The 15,639-nt window shown below is 38.2% G+C and overlaps 1 protein-coding gene across 2 annotated transcripts in view; it reads left to right on the top strand.

Annotated features, from left to right (window-relative positions):
- Positions 1-236: 236 nt before the first annotated feature.
- Positions 237-15,639, top strand: part of GLCE (glucuronic acid epimerase) — an 81,507-nt gene continuing 66,104 nt past the window's right edge. For both annotated transcript variants that reach the window (XM_016198080.2, XM_016198078.2), the window contains exon 1: positions 237-401. The gene's annotated coding sequence lies outside the window, so the exon portion shown is untranslated. The remainder of the gene's footprint in view (positions 402-15,639) is intronic.

The raw sequence follows: 15,639 nt of genomic DNA, 5'->3' as shown, positions 1-15,639 counted from the left end.
CCGACTTCTTAAGGTCACTGCTACCTTTGCTCCTAGTTCATCGATGGGGGCGGAGGAGGGGAAGAAGCGGTGGGCAGGGCAAATTACCTTTCCTGTCTTACAATTGGTAGCGACGGGCTCTGAGTCCCGCCTCCTCCGCCGCCGCCGACAGGCTCTGGGCGCTGTCACTCGCGCCTCCGCTACCGCCCCTCGCCGTGGCTGGGATCTCGCGGGAAGAGCAGCGGGCAAGGCTGTGGCTGGGTCTCCGGGCGGCGCGGGGAGCGGGAGGGCTCTTCTCACACAAGCGCTTCCTCGCGGAGGGGTTGGAGCTGCGGCAGCCGCAGGCCTGGGCCGCCCCTTCTCTTCCGCCTCCTTCTCTTCCTCAGGGCTCCCCGGTCCGCTCGCCCTCCGACGCTGCCCAGGTAAGGAAGCGCGGAGCGCGTCTCCGCCGAGGAGCGGTCGAGGAGCCGGGACCCGGAGCTACCGGGGCGGGCGGGCTCCCGACGGGGGCGGCTCCCGGGACCGCGCGGCGCTGCCCGGTGGGCGCCGGGCTTGGCGGGGTTCGGGAGTGCAGGCGGCGAGGAGGTGTGGTGGGGTCGGGTGCGGGCGCCCGGGGGCGGGGCGGCCAGGGCTACTCGGGGTGAGGGGGCGGTTTATTGGGGGGTCCCAAGGCTCTTCTGGTTTGATGGGTGGTGGTGGTGGTGTAAAGGGTGCAGGGTCTTCGGGGTCGAGGGAGATTTATCAGGGTCCTGAGGTTCCGTGAGGTGGTGTGGCGGGGTTCTGGGACAAGGGGGTCCCTTTATCGGGGTCTTAGGATCTTTGAGGGCAGAAGATTCAGTTTAGCAAGGTGCCGGGTCTCTGAAGGGGCAGACCGTTGGGGTCTGGGGGGACCTTTGAGCGGGAGTGGGTATCCGTTTCGCATTTCTGGGATGAAGCAGCAGTTTATTAGGGTCCCGGGGAACGGGGTCTGCGTTTCGGGGTCTCCGGGCTGGAGGGCGATGTGTCTGCGTCCTGCAGGGGCCGGGCCGCCTCGGCGTGCAGCTGGGGGCGGGAGGGTGCACCGCGGAGACCGGTGTCTTCACTGGGGTTTTTGCTTTGCCCAGAGGGGGGCGGTAACTTGGCTTGGTCTCCAGTCTTTTCGGGGGCGACGAGGCGAGTTGGTGGGTCCCCGGGTGATCTTGAATGGAGGGCGCGGCTCAGCAGGCACCGGGGCCGCTCGCAGACCGGAGGGGGCTTTTCAGGGGCATCCTGAGCCGGCCCAGGAGGCGGTCTCTGTGGCTGGTCAGCATCCTGGAACAGGTCTTTCCTTCGAGGGGATGTACTCCGCGCGTAGTTGGAGGGTTGATCCGTTTCGTTGCATAGTTGGAGAAATAGTAGGTTGTTCTGCAGTTTTCTTTTCTCTGCCCCAGGATCCCTGTAGGGGCGTGCTGGCCTCGCTGCTCTGGGAACAAGAGTGACAGTCCCTTAGATGGGGGTAGTGTCTGTAGGGTTTTTAGGAGGCAAACGTCCTCAGGTTGAGCGTGGAAGCCTCTGAGGATGGGGAAGAACGTGTAGTTTTGGTGGTTTTGGCTTCCCTTCCCTAGGTCTGCTCTTCTGATACTGCATTATTCGATCTGTACTAAAGTCTTGCTAGAATGTTAGGAAGTCAAGTTGTGCTGGGAAGTGTGTTCTGGCTTCTCTAAAGCATTTGTGGAGAGGGGTAACTTTAAGTTTAGCCTTCAAGTAACATACTGGAATTTGAAGTTCCGAAGCTAGAACTCTGCAACATCATTTGAGACCTTTTAGGGTGACTAACAGAGCCCTTTTAGAGAATCTTGCTGAACAGTTTTGTAAAGGTACAGTTAGTCTTGAAACTTATGCAGAATTCTTGGTAACTAGCCCAGACTTAGGTGGAATTCAAATAAAACAACCTGTATATATGTGTATATGGTTTTTTTAAAAATCTGTAGGTCAAAAAGTCTGTGCATTTGCCTGACAGTTATTCTGGTTAGATAGCTACTTTATCAGAGAGGCCTGTAAATGAAGCCTGATGAGGCAGGCAATGGAGTCTGTACTCATAGTAATTCTGTCATTTTAGGTAAACAGACAAATTTAAGTATGCCAAAGCAAAGAATTTTGCCTGCTTTAGTCTTTTTCTCTTGGTTTTAGAAGCAGATAGATTAGGGAAAATGTTCTTAATCCTTGAATCTTGGAATCATTTTAAAAAACAATGTTATTCTACATAGCAATATTTAACTCTTTAGAGAGTTCACATTGTTACAATTCAAACCAAAATACCTGCTTGACTTTTACAGCTATCAAAACTGATGAGTTGAGCAGATATTTGGAACTACAGCCCCCCCCCAAAAAAAAACACACCAAAAAAACCCAGAAAACAAAACAAAAAAAGTAGGCAAACTTTTTTCCCTTCAGTTTTGAAAGACAAATGATAAGTTAAGCAGATTTCAATGACTTTTTTAAAAAGCAGCTTTTCTAATTTCTAAGTAACGTAATGATCAGTCAACAGTGTTTGATTATCTGCTAGGTGTCAATCACTGGAGGTACAATGACTCCAGCTCTCATGTAACCCACATGGACAGAGAGAAAGACAACAAATAAATACATACATAAAATGATTGAGATGCTGATAAGGAAGAAATAAACAGCTTACTTGGGGTTTAGCTCACTTTTTAAATAATCCCTGAATGATAACATAATTGTTGTCTGTTTCGATAACCAGAAACCAAGCAAGATAATGATCTGCCTTCTGAGTTACCTTCTGAATTATTTAAGAAAGATTACATTATGATCAGTAGAGTTGGGTGTTAAATATATATATTGACTCTGAGGATTAGCACCTTTTGTTATGAAAGCATAAAAAAGTCTTAACATCACACAACAAATTTATCAGTGTTTGGGGGATTTTTCAAGAGAAAATTGCAAAAGCATAAGACAGCTTATTAATTTTATGTTTTTGTATTTGAATCTATTTCAGTGAACAGACATTACTTAAGTGTAAATTAGAGAAGCCTAAAAATTAAAATATTTTGATCACTGCAAATTTGTGAAACTTACACTATCAGGCTTTTTGTCAGTGTTGCCACTTCTACCTGTGTGTACTAGTGAAGGAAAAATATATATTTCAAGGATCTAAAAATTATAGGGGTTGGGTGGGGAGCACTACAAAATAAGAAAAAGACTGAGACTTAAGTAAAATGTTAGAAAATGTTAAAGATTTTGGAAATTATTTATATAGAGATAAATTAATCTTAGGCCTCGCCTCTTTCAAATTTAATTGTGTCCTAAGTTTGACAAAGGAAGTTTTAGTCTCCCTGCACAAGAATAGGTGTGTTTTAATGGCAGAGGAGGAAGTGTTCTTACCGTAGCACAGACTTCAGGAAGATTTCTTCATGTGAAACATATGCAGATCTAATAGGTATGTTTTTCTTTGAGGCATATGAAACATAAAAATAGTTCTGTATATTATTATTACACTATTGAAAATTACAATACTAGAGTGTCTTTTGGATTATCATTCAGCATTCTAGAATCATAAATATGATATACTAAAGCAGTTTCTAGAAAGGAAATCATAAGACATGAATTTCCATCTTCACTGTGCAACTAACCGTATGACCTTAGGTAATTCCTCAGTCTCACAGCACCTCAGTTTCTGTATATATATAATTGAAACAGGAGAAGCCTCTGTAAATAATCAATATAAATTCCAGTTTCAAGGATTCTATTGCATTGGTTTTTATGTTGCAGATCTGCAGTATTTACATGTACAAAAAGAAATAGATGCATAAGAGTAGCAAGTTCTCAGGGTACAACTAGTTTCATGTAATTTTTACATATCACACCTAATTTTAGAAGCCTCTTCCTCTTTAAGATTTATGGGAAATACTTAATTCCAGAATATACATTTATGAGTGTAAACGATTTCCTTTTGAGAATTTAGCTTTACCTGGTAAAGCATTGTTGTTTTTATTTCTGATCCCTGGTTCTGTAGTAGAATATCTATGTGATAATCCAATGTCCTTATTTAACTCTGACTGTAGAATGAGGTCTCTAGTGGTTGACCCCCTTTAATCTATACTTTAGTGCCAAGATGATTTTTCTAAAATGCAAATCTGTTCAGTGCTTCTTTCTTAAAACCCATTCTCCTTCCTTACCTACAGTATTTAGTCCAAACTATCATTACAAGGCTTTTCATCATCTGACTCATCTCTTGCCATTCCCCCACCATAAACCTCAAGCGCTAACTGTACTCATAAAACCGGTTCACTGAAAGAGCCATACTGTGTCCTGATTTGGAGTCTTTTCATATATTCTCCCTGCTGCTTAGAATGCTTTTCCTTCTCTTGTCTTGCAGACAAAGGCTACTGACTTTTCAAGATACAACCTAAGCACCATCAGCTTAAGTTTGTGTCCCTTGCCCTCCCTCTTCCCACGCCAGTAGGTTATTCACTCTCTCTGTCTTGTTCATTCTCTTATATTCTTTAGTTTGCTTATAATTATTTATGTGTCTGCTCCTGTACTCAGAGGCAAGTTTATATTTGTCTTATTACGTTTTAAATCTCTACTGCTTATTTTGCACTGTTGGCTCTCATTACATGTTTGAACTCTCAATGCCAAGATTAAGGTCTTCATAATGTCTGAGATGAGTTAAGCCGAAATCTCAAGTCTTGTCCTATTCTAAAAGTCTAGGCTTTCTAAATTTTCTTATTCTCTTGCCTCAGTGACTTCAAACTGACATTAGATCTTCAGTTCTTATCCTCATATTTAAAATGTGAGACTGCCAGAACTATAGGAGTTAAGAGTTTCTCTGTTAAACTTGCAGAAAAGTCTTGCTGAATTGGAGGCAACCACTAATCCCTATATCTAAAATTGCTAAGAGAATTATGAACTAGTTTGGGTATTTCAGATCTTGGATATCAGTGATTTGGTAGACATTTTACCTTGGCTGCTTTCTATATGGGAAATTATTGTTGCAATTATGTGGGCTTTTATATTTGCTTAATAATTGCTTCACATACATTGCCTTTACTTTTCAAAACAAGTCCCTGTAGATTTAATAATTTACTCAGGATCATTATCTACTAAGAAGCAGGCTATGACTAGATCCAGGTCTGTTTTACTCCAGAGTCTATGATTTTTCAAAATACTACACTACTTTCTAAATATGATTGCTTATTCAGTGTATTTTAAATTATTAAGAGATACTTGACTCATTTTATAAATTGAAGGAGTAGTCATAAGGTTTATCCATTCAGATTTTTCAAAAAGCTAAAATAGAGAATTTGAGATTGACTGAATTTTAGAGGCGATTTAATCCAGCTCCCATATTTAGCATATGAATTTACACAAGGGAATGACTTGCTTGAGATCACACAGCTAATTGGTTAAGTGTTTCTTTAAGTTACTTGTGAAAATTGGTGTTGTAAACCATTATTTGAAAGGAATACCAGATGCCAGACACCCCTTCTCCCCCCCCCCCCCCCAGGGGAAAAAAGCATAGAGTGGCCTTTAGAAAAGTGATGTCAAGGATCTCAGAGTCTTAAGGGCATGGCTCAGATATAATCCTGACTTTGGATCATGACACACAGTACCTTTACTCATGTAGTTCCTTCATCTTGGTTTCTTTCCTTCCTCTTTTTTATTTTTAAAAATCCATCCACAGTTTACTAATCTTATGCCTGATGAAGTTATTATTAGCATTGGCCTTACCAGTAACCACTTAAGGGCCAACCATGGGCCAAGTACTAGGGATACAAAAAAGCATAAAATCTAATCACTGCTCTGAAAAGACTTGGTTTATTTGGGGCTGGGAGGCAGTATATATGTATTTAATTGCAAGGTAGTATACAAGGATGCCATGAATGATGCAATTCTAGGAGCAGAGAAGATTAGGTAAGTGTAGAGTGGCTAGTGGTTACAGAAGTTTCTGTGTAAAAAAGGTTTATCTTAAGTTAGCCTTTAAATGAAAAGTTGGAGTGGTGTGAAAGGAGGGAAAGGAGGGGAAGAACCTCTCACTATTTTATTTTACTTTTTAAATCTTACCCTTGCTCACTTTCCTTCAGTCACAGTGGCCTCCTTGCTGTTTCAGAATGCCTAAAACATGTTCTTCCAGATATCCATGTGTCTCTTTCCCTACTTTCTTTACATCTTAATTAAAATATAACTCCTGTGATTCCTTTACTGGCTACCTTGTTTAAAATTACAGTATCCCTTGCACGCATAATTCTTTGTATTCTTCTTCCCTGCTTTGTTTCTTTTTTTTTTTTGCCTTATTGCTACCTAACATACTCTATATTTTTATTGTCTTTTTACCTTACTGTAATGGAAGATCCACAAGGGCAGGGACTTTTACACATGTTATTCAATTCTTTATACCTAGCACCCAGAATAGTACCTGTTACAAAGTAGGTACTCAAATTTTTGTGGAATGAATAAGACAATTGAACTTTAAAGCAGAAATGTGAAGGTCATTTGATCTAATTTCCCCTCCCTCCCTCCCTCCCTCCCTCCCGGCTCGCATAGAGGAGGAGGAACTCTTTCTTCCTTTCTATAAAAATTTTATGACTTTAAAATTAGTTTACTATACTAGTAGTTTACTATACTAGTAAACTACAGAAATCATAAACAACTCCATGAATTTCTATATATGTAAACATGTAGCCACCAACCAGATCAAGGTACAGAATACTTCTAGGACCTTAGAAGCCTTTCTCACGTTCTCTCCTAGTCTTCCCAAAGGTAACCACTGTTCTCAGCTCCATTACTATAGATTCATTTTGCTTATTCTTGAACTTCATATAAAGGGAATCAAATCATTCTTTTATATCTAGTTTCCTTTGTTCAACATTGTGCCTGTGAGATTCATCCACATTTTTAGAGTTAACAATAGTTTATTATTTTTCATTATTGTGTAGTAGTCCATTTTATGAGTATATATGTTTCTGTTCTACTGTTGATAGACATTTGGGCCATTTCCAGTTTTAGCTTTTAGGAACAAAGCTGCTATGAACAAATTTGTACTTGTCTTTTGGTGGACATAAGGATTCATTTCTTGGCTAAATAACTAGGAATTAACCTGACTTCTCTCTCTCTAGATAGGTACACATAATTATTAATCCCAGGTGGTTCTTAGCACATGCTAGATGGTCATTAAATGATTGAAGATAAATTATTATTATTATTTTAATAGAGAGGAAGAGGGAGGGAGAGAGAGAGAAACATTGGTGGGAGAGGGAAACATCAATCGGTTGCCTCCTATACTCACCTTGACTGGGGAATCGAACCCACTACCTTGCAGTGTATGGGATGATGCTCCAACCAAGCGGGCCACACCAGCCAGGGCGACGATACATTGTTAACTAATCATGTACTGTGATATTATCTCAAACATTAAAAATATTGGAGAACAGTCCCTACACTGTTCTCTTTCCTGCCTTTAAAAAAAAACCACACATATTTTTTATTGCTTGCTTGCCCTCCTCCAGAAGATGGGAGAAGTATGTGTATAAACGAGAAAAATCAAAATTAATTTCAAAATGTGAATTTCAGAACTTAGCTATTTTCCTATATTTTCCCCCCAATAAAAGTCACTTCTTTCTGACAGTTTGGTTTTATCATACATTATATTTTCCTACTATTTTATCGTTTTGTTGTCAGTGGAAGTGGTGTATTCCTTTCCCCATTGAGTGCGGGAGTGGGGGGGGTTGTCCTTACGATATCTTGAGAAAAAGCATTTTTTGGACTCACATGGGAGAATGAATGATTTTCATTTGTGTGTAATTACATCTCTGGGTTTCCTATTTCCTTTAATCCAGTCCTGGAAGAAGTGCAGCTGGGGATTCAGTCGAGCTAAAAGCAAAAGTCAGTGTCCAGAGTTTCCGTTCCATGTTGGAGTTGGGTTCCGTTTAGCATTAGGCTAGTTGCAGTCCATTAGCCCATTATGTGGGGTCCATGTGGCTGTGGGCCATGTTGGGGAATGCAAGAGAGCAGGAGCCTGAGAGCCTGGCAGGCCAGAGTCAAGCGCAACACGCCAAGAGGCAAGAGCACAAGAGACCAGGAGAGCAAACTCCTTTATTTAGGGACTTAAGTATCTCAAATCTTCCCATGCTTGCAGTGGCAATGCCTACTCTGGCCAATGACCTGTTCCCAGGTGTGGCTGACAGGCAAGTACCTTGCCTGTGTCACCCAGGCTTTACTGGGCATGGGTCTATTCTTCCCCATGTTCAGTCCCTTACCCCACCGATCTTCTGGGAAATAGACCAGTGGCTCCCTAGGGAGTGTTGAACTGCAGCTTCCTGACAAAGCTGCACAAATTACATGCCTATAATATTTGGCCTTCCCTTTGCCCCTTTCCTGCTATTAATAACTAGGTTAATTGTAACGGTATCATTCTGAAATCAGTGGGTAGAAGAACTATTAATCTGGTTTTTATTTCTTTCACGTGTTAATAGCTTGTGTTGTCTTTCTCTGATGACCTTAAGTCATTTTAGAAGTGGCTTCAGTTGGTGAAGAATGCGAATGAGAGTCCCTACAATAATAGAGAAAATCTTGAGAAATAGTTTTCTCATTCTGGAAATGCCTTCAGTTCCCCTTTTGAAGTGATTCCTAAGCGAAGTCCTGAAAGATGAACAGGAAACAAGGTGGATGGGCTATCCAGTAGGGAACTGGGTGGGCACACTATATGTAGGGAACTGCATTTGCAGAGAGAGGGGGCAGCTTGGGGATCTCCAGGTGATTTAGGACAGTGGATTTCAGACTATAACGTGCATGTGAACCTTCCGGGAGGAGTGGGGCTCATGAATTTGGAGTTCTGACGTGTTCACAGCTAATGGAGATGTTGCTGGTTGAAGAATCACAGTTTGCAAACCACTGGGCTAGAGCATAGGAAACAAGTGAGAACAAAGGAGTGGGGAGTGAAGGCAAGGTACGAGGGTTCCTATAACCAATGTAAAGACTGCATTTAAGGCAGTGGTCACCCACTGAAGGATGCGAAGTGTGATAGTGACTTGGTGAGATTTGTGATTTCCTACTGGGCAACTAGTGGTAGAAATAATCTTTATGGATAAACTCCATCTACGTTTGAAACTATACAGGTTAGTTAATGTGTGAGAAATTAAAGTTTACCCATTCATTAATAAGTATTGTTTCTCCCACTAGCAGAGTCAGTCTATTTAAAAGAAAAGTTTGGTTATATTTATTAAGTTAGATGTTATATGTTAGTTTAATCAGTTCCTTTTTCCAAGGATATTATTTATCCTAGTAAGTATTAAAATTTAACTCATAATTACATTATTAATCCTGTTTGATAGGGTTTAATTTTTGTCCATATTTTGTCATATGATAGTCTGAAGTTTTCTTTTTTATTATATTGATTTAAAAATAAGCTAGTTGGGAGTGCTTATTGTGTGGTAGGAATCATCTTAATGATACATAGCATATGGGCTATTTTATCATTGGCTTCCATAATTGTTACTAATTAGAAGGCTTAAACTTCATTTATTTCAACTGTTTAAATACCACATCAGGCCCGGCCAGGCGTGGCTCAGCAGTTGAGAGTTGACCTAGGATCCAGGCGATCGGGGTTCGATTCCTGGTCAGGGCACATGCCCGGGTTGCGGGCGCAACCAATGACTCTCTCATCATTGATGTTTCTATCTCTCTCTCTCCCTCTCCCTTCCTCTCTCTGAAATCAATAAAGATATATTTAAAAAAAATAAATACCACATCAGTTTTGCAATATTATAAACTTAAGAGTGTGTGTGTGTGTGTGTGTGTGTGTGTGTGTGTGTGTGTGGGTGGTATACATATATAACACTCCCCCCCCCATTTTATAAGTTCTAGAAACTCATTTTAAAAACTTGGAGAAACAGAAAAGACAAAAATCTAATGCCTCAACTCAAATATAAGCATTGCTAACATTATGGTATATATTCTTCCTCCAATGAGTATATTTATTTATTTGAATACTGTTTATCCCCCCAGCAAGCGGTAAATCATGAAGATTTTTCTACTGTATTAAAATTGTTTCAAAATTTAATTTTAATATCAGCATTATATTCTATTGAGTGGGTGTGTAATTATTTAACCATTCCCAATTATTGAACATTTTATTCCTCTGATGATAATGTTAATGAAAACCTTTGTGCATAAATGTTTCTCCATACTTGATTATTTCCTTAGGACTGGAATAAAAATGTTCAGTCAAAAGGTAAAGAACTTTAAAAAATTATATTGACACATTGCTTTCTAGAAAGGTTATGCCAATTTATATGCCAATATTCAATATTAGTTTTAAAAGCCTTTTCTAATTTTATAAACAAAAATGATCTTAAATAAGCTGAGGAACAAAATGGGTCCAGAGGCATAGATTCATGGAACAGAATGATAGATCTCATGGGGGAGGGCAGTGGAGGGGATGGGAAGAGATTAACTAAGGAACACATATGCACATATCCATAACCCATGGACGCAGACAGTAGTGTGGGGAGGCCTGTGGTGGGGTGAGGGCTGGGGAGAGGGGGGAGTGTGGGAGGGAATGGGGGACATCTGTAATATTGTCGACAGTAAACAACAACAAAAATGATCCTACTTTAATTTGCATATCTTTGATTTTAAGTGAAGTTGAGCATTGTAAATTGTTTTTCTGTTTTGTTGTATTTTGTTAATCCTCACTCGAGGATATTTTTTCCATTATTTTTAGAGAGAGTGGAATGGAGGTAGGGAGGGGAGAAAGAGAGAGAAGCAACACGTCCTAACTGGTACTGGGATGAACCTGCAACCCAGGTACTTGCCATTGACCAGGAATCCAATATGACCATTCGGTGCTTGGGCCCGCGCTCTGACCACCGAGACACACTGGCCAGGGTGAGCATTATAAATTGTTTTTCAAACAATTACATATAAAATATTTTTAAAAGATAATGAATGCCTAATACATTATTTTCTAAGGTGAAATATTTTAACTAGAGTTCATGTTTTATTGTAGTTTTTCCTTTTAATAGATAAATTAATTTTTTGAATAGTTATTATAAAAACCCAAACAGTTGCCCCAGAGGCAATCACTGTTATCAGTTCCTTCTGTATACTTCCAGAGGTATTGTAGATAGTTTGTATGTGTGTATGTGAGAGAGAGAGAGGGAGGAGGGAACTCTAGACGAATTATGGAGAGCGTTCATTAAAATACTATCCAGTTCAGATGTGCTATTGTGTACTAAATTGTGTAGTAAAAATTAGAAAGGGTCTAAAAATGATTAGTATCTGGCTACTGGCCCAGAAGGAAGAAAAGCAGGGTCTGGCAGTATTTGGCACTAATTTTCTATAAGACAAGTGGCCTTAGCTCTTTTTATTATTGGATCAATTCTTTAACAATAGCACTTCTGTTTATAGTACTGATTCTATAGTACTGTTCCAAATGGAAAGCTAAGTTTTTGAAAATTAGACAGTTGGTACCTGAAAGAAACTCTTTAAAGTACAAAAGCTATTTGGAGGTATTTAAGAGAACATTTAGGGGAAAGATACTTTATTCTTAGGTATTTTAGGATTTCTTTGTTTAGTGGTTACAGTTTTAGCAGAGTTTTCATGACTGCTGCTTAACAGTAAAAGTTTTAGCTTGAATAATTGCAAATAAAATTCATCATTTTCCTAAATTCTTGTTTATGTAATTCAAAAACCAATCAGCCATGGTATAAACATATTTTAGATATATTTTATAAAGATTTTTATACTAATAGTATAGTAGAAATTTGTCTCATACATCTACAATCTTTGAGCTTGACTTGAATGCCACTGCTAAATGAATGGAGCAATAAGAGTCAGGTTTTAATTGGATTCTACAGAGTTTTAATGCTTTATTGAAAATATATTTGCTTTTGGGATAGATTTTTTTTAAGGCCCTTGTTTCCAAAAATAAAATTTGGGGATGATATTGTTTATTGAATACTAACTTTCTGCATGGCCCAGGATAAGTAGGGGGTAGTCAAGAGTTCTTATTTACTGGAATTTGTGTCTCCTGTTCTAGATTAATTATAGGGCTATAAAGGCTGCTAAAGAATTTGCACCTCATAGTGGTTGGTGATATTTGTAGAGTTTTAAAAAAGAATTTATCAGAGGTAGGAGGGAAAAGACAATCTGGATTTTTTTTTAAATGCTTAATATTGAAATAGTTACATATTTATTGGAGAATTGCAAAGATAGTTTAAATAATTCTCATATACCTTTCACCTAGCTTTTCCTGATGTTAACATCTTATATAATTATGGTACATTTATCAAAACTGAGAAATTCATCTTGATTTTTAAAAGAATTCAACAAACCTTGTTTTTGAATACCTACTATATGTCAAGGAGTGTTTTAGCTGCTGAATTATGTACAATATTGGAAAGCAAATAAAGGCTACAGATAATTATAATAAACTGGTAACCTTGGTGTCACTTCTGAATAAATTTTCAGATTATTGAACACATGTAATGTTGGTACTTAAAAAATAAGACAGTAATCACTAGGAGCCAGCATGGATTCACAGAGAACAATTCATGGCATACTAGCCTCACTTCTTTTCTTATAGAGTAAGTAAACTGGTAGGTTCCTCAGACAATACTCTAGCCATAGTCTATCTAGAATTATAGGTGCATTTATTGGATTTTTAATTTTGTGCTAGACACTGGTTAAATGCTTTACATAGATTGCCTCATTTAGCCCTGTTTTATAAATAAGGAAAGGGGTCTCCAAGGTTATACAGTTATACATTTGACAGCCTTTTAAGATATTTTTGTAGACAAGAGAAATGTAGACTGAATAATTACATAGGTAGGTGGATTTGTAATTGATTAATGGGCCAATGTTAAAAATAAACTACAGTTTATTCTTAGTGGTATGCCTCAAGATGCTATCTTCCCCCATGTCCTATTAAAAGATGTTTATTAGTTATTCTTACAGTTGTGAAGGGGAGTGCTAGTATGTTTGTTATGTGACAGAATCAGGATCCTCCTTGTACCTCCACCCCTTATTTTTAATTATTAGAATGAAAGACTGTATCTAAGAAAATATTTGTTATAATAATTTTATATTTGATGTGTATATATTTGATAGGAACAAACAAAGCTCTGAATTAAAAAAAAGAAAAATCTGCACAGAGTTGCCGATACAGAGTTGGAGACTTGGAGACCTAACAGCAGTAGGCGGGTTTTTGGTTTTTTGTTTGTTTTTTAAGCAGGTGTAGTCCTTATTTGTCTGAAGTTGGTGAGTCTATGGTTTATTATAACTGCCCCAAAGCCTAACACCCACTAAAAACAACATTATTTTGAAGCATGTTGTCCAAAACATAGTTGATTATCTTTTTGTACTCTGGATTTAGCTTAGAATTCTCAGTTCTGTCACATTTTTAAGGAGAGCATTCATAAACAATGTATTCAGAGGAGAGTAATCAGTATGAAGCAGTGTCTTGAAACAGATACTTGCAAAATAATTGAAACATTTAAGATTTTCAGCCTGGAAAAAAAGGACACTTTAGTGGGATATATGGTAATACTTTGAAAATTGGGTAACTGAATGAGCTTTCAAATTCTTCCTGTCTCAAATCTGTGATTCTGTGAAAAACAGGAAGGAATGGCATGTGGAAGAGGAATTAAACATATCTTTTTTTGCATCCCCAGAGAATAGAAATAGGAACAATGGATGAAAAAGGAAGGGAAATATTGATACATAATGATGTTTTTAACAATTGAAATGAAAATAGTGGGCATTCTGTCATTGAGGCATTAAAGTATGTATTGGACTGAGTTTAATCAAGCAATTCTCTCTGGACTTTCCAGCTCCAACCTTTTTTTAAAAAAATTTTTATTCATTGATTATAATTCCCCATAGTGAAGCTTTCTGTTAGATACATCACTTTTCTCAACACCTTATGGTTTCATATAATATCGTGTTAGTAATAAAATATTATTATGCAGATTTAAACTTCAGCAGGGTATTTAATACATTAATAATGTATCACTATCACCAATATCTAGTTCCAGAACATTTCATCACCCCAAAAAGAAACCTTGTACCCATTAAGCAGTCATTCTCCATTCCTCCTTTTCCCCTAACCCCTGGCAACCATTAATCTTTCTGTCTCTATGGATTTGCCAGTTCTGAATATTTCATATAATGGAATCAAGCAATATGTGCCCTTTTGTGTCTTGCTTCTTTCACTTAGCAGATTGTTTTCAAGATTCATTCATGTTGAAGTAGCATGTAGCACTACCTCATTCCTTCTTATAGCTCAATAATATTTCCTTGTATGGATAATAACACATTTTGTTTATCCATTCAGTCATTCATTGATGAACATTTGTAATGATTCCACTTTTTGGGTATAGTGAATACTGCTACTGTGAACATTTGTGTAAATTTTTTTTGTTTAAACACCTGTTTGGATGTATCTACCTAGGAACAAAATTGTTGTGTAATATTGAAATTATATGATTAACTTATTGAGGAATTACTATACGAGGTGGGCAAAAGTAGGTTTGTAGTTGTGAGTACGCAAAAACAGTTTATTTTTGTATTATTTTTTAATTATTGTATTATTTATTTATATTACAACTGTAAGCCTACTTTTGCCCACCCCTGTACTGTTTTCCATAGCGGCTATAACACTTTACATTCCCACCAGCAATGTATGATGGTTCCACTTTCTGTACATCCTTAATGTTAACTTTTTTAAATCATAGATATCCTAGTGGGTATGAAGTATCATTTCATTGTGGTTTTGATTTGAATTTCCCTAATGACTAGTGATGCAGAGCATCTTTTCATGTGCTTATTGTCCATTTGTATATCTTTGGAGAGATATAAAGTCTTTTGCCCAATTTTTAATAGGGTTGTCTTTTTGTTGGCTTATAAGAGTTACTTATATATTCTGGTTACTAAAGCCTTATCAGACATGATTTGCAAGTATTTTCTCCCATTCCATAGGTTTTCTTTTTGCTTTCTTGATGGTATCTTTTGATGCACAAAATTTAATTGGGGTAAAGTCCAGTCGATCTGCTTTTTTCTTTTGTGGCTTATGCTTTTGGTGTCATATATAAGAAACCATTAACAATTCAAGATCATGCAGATTTAACCCTGTGTTTTCCTCTTGGAGTTTTATATGTTATATTTAGGTCTTTGCTCCATTTTGAGTTAACTTTTCCATATGGTGTGAGATAGGCGTCCAAATTCTTTTTCATGTGGATACCCAGTTATCCTGGCACCATTTGTTGAAAAGACTGTTCTTTCTTATTGATGGTCTTGGCACCCTTTTCAAAATCAGTTCATCATAGATGAATGGGTTTATTTCTGGACTCTCAATTCTTTTCCTTTGATCTGTATGTCTCTTTATGCCAGTACTGCATGATTACTACAGCTTTTAGTACATCTTGAAATATAGAAGTGTGAATCTTCCACCTTTTTTCCCCAAGATTTTTTGGGTTGTTTGGAATCCCTTGCAATTCCATGTAAATTTTAGGATCACCGTTTTCATTTCTGCAAAAACAGCTGTTGAGATTTCGATAGAGATTACATTGAGTCAGTAGATCGCTTTGGGGGGTATTGCCATATTAACAATTTTAAATCTTCCCATCTATGAACATGGGATGTCTTTCCATTTATTTAGTTAGATCTTGTTGAATTTCTTTCAAC

This window comes from Miniopterus natalensis, chromosome 1 (assembly GCF_054644295.1).
Source record: "Miniopterus natalensis isolate mMinNat1 chromosome 1, mMinNat1.hap1, whole genome shotgun sequence".
Taxonomy (NCBI): domain Eukaryota; kingdom Metazoa; phylum Chordata; class Mammalia; order Chiroptera; family Miniopteridae; genus Miniopterus; species Miniopterus natalensis.
The sequence above is the reverse complement of the archived record's forward strand: the minus strand, read 5'-3'. Positions and strand labels throughout refer to the sequence as shown.